Below are 7,747 nucleotides of genomic sequence, written 5' to 3' on the forward strand. Positions count from 1 at the left end.
GAGCTAGGCGGCAGGTGGGGAGACCAGAGAGGACAGAGTTGCAGTAATCAAGGCGGGAAAGAATGAGAGAGTGGATTCAAATCTTAGTTGTGTCTTGTGTAAGGAAGTGTCTAATTTTAGAGATGTTTTTAAGGTGGAAGCGGCAGGCTTTAGCCAAGGACTGAATGTGAGGAGTGAAAGAAAGATCTGAGTCAAATGTGACAATGAGACATCGGACGTGCGGGGTAGGGGTAATGATGGAGTTGTCGACAGTTATAGAGAGATTGGGGGTGGAGAGTTTTGAGGAAGGGGGAAAATAAGGAGCTCAGTTTTGGAGAGATTTAGCTTGAGTTAGTGAGAGGACATCCAGTTAGAGATGTGAGAAAGATAGTTAGTGACACGGGTTAGCAAGGAAGGAGATAGGTCTGGTGCAGAGAAGTAGATTTGGGTGTTGTCGGCATACAAATTATATTGCAAACCGTGGGACTTTATTAGGGAACCTAGTGATGACGTGTAGATTGAGAAGAGAAGGGGACCGAGGACAGAGCCTTGTGGTATTCCGACAGAAAGTGGTGATGGGGCAGAGGAGGACCCAGAGAAGGCTACACTAAAGGTACGGTTTGACAGGTAGGAAGAGAGCCACAAGAAGGCTGTGTCACAGATGCCGAAGGATTGGAGGGTTTGGAGCAAAAGAGGGTGGTCAACAGTGTCAAAGGCTGCGGACAGATCAAGGAGGATAAGCAGTGTCAGTATATTTATAAAAATCTTCAGTAGTGCTCTCCAAATAATATATCAGTCTATGGCAGGGCTATAATACAATACATTTAATAATTATCCTTTAAAATATAAACCCTCAATCAATATGCATCTACTAGAAACCATAACATTAATATAAATATCTGAATTCTTTTATTTAGTTAATATCGATGAACATATTGGAATATATTTGTAATACCAGAATATGACACAATATTATATACGTTTAAAAGGACTATTTAGATATGCTATACTTCTTACAAAACTCATAAAAATTTACCTTTAAAACCAGCCTTATTTAAAAATAGCCTTTCATTCAATTAACACAATGGGATTCTAAGTAAATACTCAGCTATTTACCCACGCTTTACTCTAACACAATTCTAATTTAAAACATCAGAAATTGTATATATTATTTATGCAAAAACCCAATTCTGACTTATAATTATATATTTGCACAGATAAACAATTTAAAATTTAGGATTAGTTTAACAGTACACAGGCTATGAAATGCTAGCTTAAAATCCAAACTGCTCTTTAAATTTATTTGCTACAGTAATCTCCTAATACATTACCAAGATGATCACCAATCGATATCCAATATCTTTCAGCAGGTTTTAATCTCACCTCAGAAATACCAATAAGTATATTTTGCAATCAATGAGAAAAGGTAGATTAGCTTTGCCAAAGTAAAAATGGTATCTCACGCCCAGCACACCAGTTATAAGTTAGCCAGCAGCATCTGTCTTGTTCCTCTCTCTTGCATTAACTTATATAAGTTCTCAATCATTGGTGAGGATGGAAACGCCCAGACGGAAACCTTGTCTCGGATTCGCCCTTTGAAATTTCATTTTTAAACAGCCAAAAACACCTTCTGGCTGTAGTTCTCGCATCGCAGCACCGGGGGGTAGCATGACAATACACACAGATTCATTTGAACATTTCTAACAGTGAAAGAAAATATTTCTTTAAAATATGTAATAACTGCCATAATTTCTAGTATTAATCTCTCACAATATTAATTATAGATGGAGCAGCATCATATAAATTTTCTGATTATTTTGATATGAAATATCATGTGCCTTTAGCATTATACTATATTTAAGCAAATGAATACTGCTAATTATCATTTATACAAATACAGCCTGTTCTATATCTCCAACAAGTTCTGCCTGCATGAATTTTCCCATGGTCCACCTGAAATAAAAACAGTGTCATTAATCTTTTCTTTTTAGGTCCACAAATATCTATTTATATTCTTTAAAGACACAGAGGCTAAGACATTTTATGCTTTCAAAATATATATATATATACACATTCATTTCTATGCAGTGTTCAAAAACCGTACAAAAAGCCAGCAGATCACACACTGTCATTTATTCATTCATCCATCCAGATACCTCATTAACTCAGTTGCTCTTATAATTTTCATTAGATTTCTGGAAAACAGAGAGAATAAAAAAAAAAAGTTTTTATTTTTGAGTCCATGTTTCCCATATTCATGTGTTTATATTTAATATCACATAAATAGGCAGCCTCATATCTATTAAAAATATATATTTTCTTACAATGCTGAAATATATTTTCAATATGTTTATTTGCAATATCTTCAGTAAATTTCAAAACAACATTGCAACGTGTGCTTTTTAGCTGGTCAAATTTTTTTTTTCTTTTACTGCCTCAATATACAAATAGGGACTAATTTACACATCTATGCTAATCACTGTGTATTCAGAATTTTACCTGTTTATCCAGTTCATAGGCCCAGAATGTGTCTCCATGCACAGCAGGAATCATTTACAAGTCTGTGTTAATTATCAGTTCCTTGGGATTTTGACCAGCTTTCTACTGCTGATTACAGACTCAGCGTCTCTCTCACCACAGCATGGGGCAAAGAGTGCTCTGAATTTTTGCACTTCCAACTAAAGAGCAAATGCTTTAGTGTCAAAGTCTTTGGAGACATCCTGTCTGTATTTAGTATTGAGATGTGTATTCAAATTGTGGGGGTTTTGTGAATCAAATCCTGACATCAGAATTTCAACCCTATTTCAGTAATATCTGATAAAAATATGGTTTCATACATAAACACATTTCCCTGTCCTATTGACATACATATATATATATATATATATATATATATATGTAATTTACCTGTACCCTGACATTAGAGAGAAGTGGCCTTTTGATTTTGCTGTAAGTAGGTCATTGGTAACCTTAACAATTGCTGTCTCTGTGGAGTGATGGGGACAAAATCCAGATTGCAGTGGGTCAAGGAGGGAGTTTATTGTAAGGAAATGGGATAGGCGTGTATAAACTAGTTTTTCGAGAAGCTTTGATGCAAGAGGGAGGAGGGAAATAGGGTGGTAGTTGGATGGGGAGGTAGGATCAAGGGAAGGTTTTTTGAGAATAGGTGTTACCAGTTCATGTTTCAGCGATGAGGGAAATATACCGGTGCTGAGGGAGAGGTTGAAAGTGTGTGTGAGTATAGGGGTGAGGGTAGCAGAGAGGGAGGGGAGTAGCTGTGAGGGGATAGGGTCAAGGGGACAGGTAGTGAGGTGAGAGCACAGTATAAGTGCCGAAACATCTTCCTCAGTGACAGGGGAGAATGAGCTAAGTTTAAGGTTATGTGGGTTGTGGTTGATTGAGAGCATTTGAGGGGGTGAGAGAATGGAATTATGTTGAGAGCTGATTTAATTTCTGATGGAGTCGATTTTGTTATTGAAGTGGCTGGCAAAGTCTTGAGCTGACAGAGAAGTTGTAATAGGAGGTGGGGGAGGGCAGAGAAGGGTATTGAAAGTGGAGAACAAACGTTCTGAGTTTGAAGAAAGATTAAAGATAAGAGTAGAGAAGTAATGTTGCTTATGGAGATTAAGGGCAGAATAGTAGGAGTTCAAGATGAATTTGTAATCGAGAAAATTAGCTGAATTCCTAGATTTTCTCCAGTGCTGCTCAGCAGTATGGGAACATCTGCGTAGGTATTGTGTCAGAGGAGTATGCCAGGCCTGAGGATGAGTGTTTGATTTCCGAGCTATGGTAAGAGGGGCGAGATCGTCAAGGACGGATGTAAGGGTAGAGTTATAGTGGCAGATAGAATGGTCAGGGCAGGAAAATGAGGAGAAGGATGAGAGGAGAAGTTTGAGGGAATTAGAAAGCTGTTGTTGATCTAATGACATCATGTTTCTGTGAAGTTTGGTGTGAGGAGCAGAAGGAGGGAAAGTTGTAGGGAGGGATGATATGTTTCAAGTAAGGAGATGGTGGTCAGAAAAAGGAAAGGGTGAGTTTGTGAAGTTTGAGAGAGTACATCGATAGCTAAAGATCAGGTCAAGGGAGTGACCATCTTTGTGAGTGGGAGAATCAGTCCATTGTGACAAACTGAAAGAGGAAGTGAGTTGCAGAAGATGTTTTGCAGAGGAGGTAGTGGGATTGTCAAGAGGGATGTTGAAGTCACCATGAATGAGGGAAGGGGTGTCTGAGGGAAGGAAATAAGGTAGCCAGGCAGCCAAGTGATCTAGAAATTGAATTGAGGAGCCAGGGGGTCGGTATATGACTGGAACACGTATAGAAAGAGGAGAGAATAAGCAAATCATGTGTGAGTGTTTTCATGTGTATGTGCATGAGATTATTTGTGTGTGTGTGGGGTGTTTATGACTGTTTGTTTTATTGTGTTTGTGCATGTAAATATTTGTGTTTGTGTTTTCATGTGTATGTCCTTGTGATTATTAGTGCGAGTATATGTCTGTGTGTGTTTTCATGTGTATGTGATTATTTGTATGTTTATGCTTGTGTGTGTGTATTCTTGTGTTTGTGCATGTGATTATTTGTGTGTGTGTGTCTGTTTGAGTTTTACATGTGTATGTGAATATTTGTGTGTGTGAGTGTTTTCATGTGTATGTGCATGAGATTATTTGTGTGTGTGCATCAGTCTGAGTGTTTTCATGTGTATGTGCATTTGATTGAGTATGTGAGTGTGTCTGCATTAGTGTTTTTATGTGTATGTGAATGTTATTATTTGTGTTTTTGTATGTATGTGCATTTGATTGAGTATGTGAGTGTGTCTGCATTAGTGTTTTCATGTGTATGTGAATGTTATTATTTGTGTTTTTGTATGTATATGCATGTGATTGTGTGTGTGACTGTGTGTGAGTGTATTCATGTGTATGTGCATGTGATTATTAGTGTGTGTTTTCATGTGCATGTGATTATTTGTGTGTGTCTGTGTGAGTGTTTTCAAGTGTATGTGCATGTAATTATTTGTGTGTGTGAGTATTTTCATATGTATGTGCATGTGATTATTTGTGTGTGTGTGAATGTTTTCATGTGTATGTGCATGTGATTATTTGTGTGTGTGTCAGTCTGAGTGTTTTCATGTGCATGTGCTTATCTGTGTGTGTGTGGGGTGTTTGATTGTTTAATTGTGTTTGTGCATGTGAATATTTGTGTGTGTGAGTGTTTTCATGTGTATGTGCTTGTGATTATTAGTGTGAGTATATGTCTGTGTGTGTTTTCATGTGTATGTGATTATTTGTATGTTTATGCTTGTGTGTGTGTATTCTTGTGTTTGTGCATGTGATTATTTGTGTGTGTGTTTTCATGTGTATGTGCATTTGATTGAGTATGTGAGTGTGTCTGCGTTAGTGTTTTCATGTGTATGTGAATGTTATTATTTGTGTTTTTGTATGTATGTGCATGTGTTTGTGTGTGTGTGTGTGTGAATGTTTTCATGTGTATGTGCATGTGATTATTAGTGTGTGTTTTTATTTATATGTGCATAGTATTTGTGTGTGTGCGTATGATTTTTTGTGTGCGATTGCATGAATGCTTATATGTGTGTGTGTGCATTTAAATATTTGTGTGTGTTTTACGTATGTGTGTGTGCTATTATACGTGTGTTTTGTGTTTATATATAAATGTGCACTTGTTTTTTCATATGTATATATGCATGTGAGTATAAATGTAATAATGTGTGTGCTTATACCATACATATGACAATAGTCTGCACAATGTAGTTTTTTATATAAGTTTAATAGATAAATACGCTGACTGAATTTGAAATGCCAAAACGGCAGTATTGCTGAAACTGCTGAAATTGTTAAGCGTCTTTGGATAATTGAACAGTCGCTTGTACTAACAGATCGAGTGCCCTGCTGTAAAAAATAAAGGAACAGTCATTGGGACCGCATTGGGGGAGCCGTCTGACACCTTCCGGTGTAAGTAAGATGTTAATCACCTCATTTGGAACTATTTGCTTTCTTGTGACAAGTTTCTCTTGTCTTTTTTTCTGCATTAGGATTTGTTGGCAATGCTGGAGTATTCCTAACAAAGTGACAGCTCATTACTCTCACCCAGGCATTAAATACATAGAATGCAGCATGAAGAGGCTCAGTGAAGGTGGCAGTGACAGTGTGTAAGTGTCTGATTGGGTCACACAGTTTATAAAAGGACAGACGCCCAGCCTCATAGTCCAGCAGTATTCCTATTCTGTCACATGATAGAGGGGGGCCTAATAAGGTACCTATTGTATTATGTAGCAGTGCACAATCACTATCAACGCACCAGGACTTGTCATTATCTCCTATCCCTGACTTATCTCCTGTCCTCACCATGCTGGGATAACAAACCCCTACGCACCAGTGCCCTGAATTACTTGTCTCCACATCCCAGTAATGTCGTCCTGAGAAAAAGCTCCTGGTACTTAATACCTGAGCATAGGATGTAAATCTCTCTGGTGTATCTGTTTGCTGCTGGCCTATATCTGTACAAGATGCAGTTTTTAGGTCACCTGATGCAATAACATTATTATGAGCTGTGTTTATATCCAGTAATATATCTGATGTCACCTGCATATACAGTCCTCTCTTTATATCAGTCACAATATCAGCTAAACCTCTGTATAAGGTCACTGAGATCAGACCCTCATCCAAATCCCCCCAGCAGGAACCTGTTTATCACCTCCCTGTGTGACCTCATTAGCTCTCTTCTCAGCACCACAAAAGTCATCTCTGTGTGATTCCTGTTCTTGTAGGACAGTTAATGGGTCAGTCATGTTGTACAGCTCCTCAATGTGACAAATCTTCCTGGTCAGCTAGTCCTTCTCTTTTTCCAGCTGCTGGATCAGATCAGAGATTGTGAGTAAAACCTGCTCCTGCTGCCGTGTGATGTCACTCAGGACTCGCTTCTCTAGGTCTTAAAACTGTTTCCTGATGTCCCTAATCAGGGCAGTGAGTCTCTCTGTTACCCCAGCTGCTTTCTCTTGCACCCCTCTCCTGTGCTCCTGCAGACTCTGGACTCTTTTCTCAGTCTTCTCTCTCTTTGTGGTCAGTTTCTGCAGAACATTTCTCAGTTTCTTTTTCTTCTTCTCAGAAGCCTTATTCAGCAGCTCCACCTGGTGTCCCCTGTGCTCTCCGGCCAGGGAGCAGGACACACAGATACAGGCAGCAACCTCAGTGCAGTAATATTCCAGGAGCTTCTTGTGGGTGGAGCATTTTCTGTTACCCCAGGAAGTGGTGGGTTCAGTTAAGACGTGTTCCTCAGACTTGCTGTGTACACTCAGGTGGGCATCACACAGAGAAGCCTCACAATGCAGACAGGATTTAGCAGCAGGTACAGGAGAGTGAATACAGTAAGTGCAGAAGATCCCAGTCTCTCTTTTCTCCAGCTGAGTAGGATGTAGATTTCTCACTATGTTAGACAGTGTAATGTTCTTCTGCAGTTTAGGTTTTGTATTAAAAGTTTCTCTGCATTCAGGACAGGTATAGACCCCAGACCCCTCCTGGGTACCCAGCACACTCTCAATACAGCCCAGGCAGAAGTTATGGCCACAGCTGAGAGTTACAAGATCTGTATAAATGCTCAGGCAGATGGAGCAGACGCCATGGTTGTATCCTGAGCAGGAAATGAAACTGAAAGTCTCTTCTTATTCAGTACAGGGTGTGCTGTGATTGTTACTGGCAAACTTGCTTCTTTATTTTTAACCCTTCAAGGTTCTGACTGCAGTTTGTAGCATGTATATATT

General features: G+C 39.0%; 1 pseudogene; it reads right to left on the reverse strand.

Annotated features, from left to right (window-relative positions):
• Nucleotides 1-2,188: 2,188 nt before the first annotated feature.
• Nucleotides 2,189-7,747, reverse strand: part of LOC128636451 (E3 ubiquitin/ISG15 ligase TRIM25-like) — a 34,525-nt pseudogene continuing 28,966 nt past the window's right edge.

The sequence above is a fragment of the Bombina bombina genome, chromosome 7 (assembly GCF_027579735.1).
Source record: "Bombina bombina isolate aBomBom1 chromosome 7, aBomBom1.pri, whole genome shotgun sequence".
NCBI classification, from domain to species: domain Eukaryota; kingdom Metazoa; phylum Chordata; class Amphibia; order Anura; family Bombinatoridae; genus Bombina; species Bombina bombina.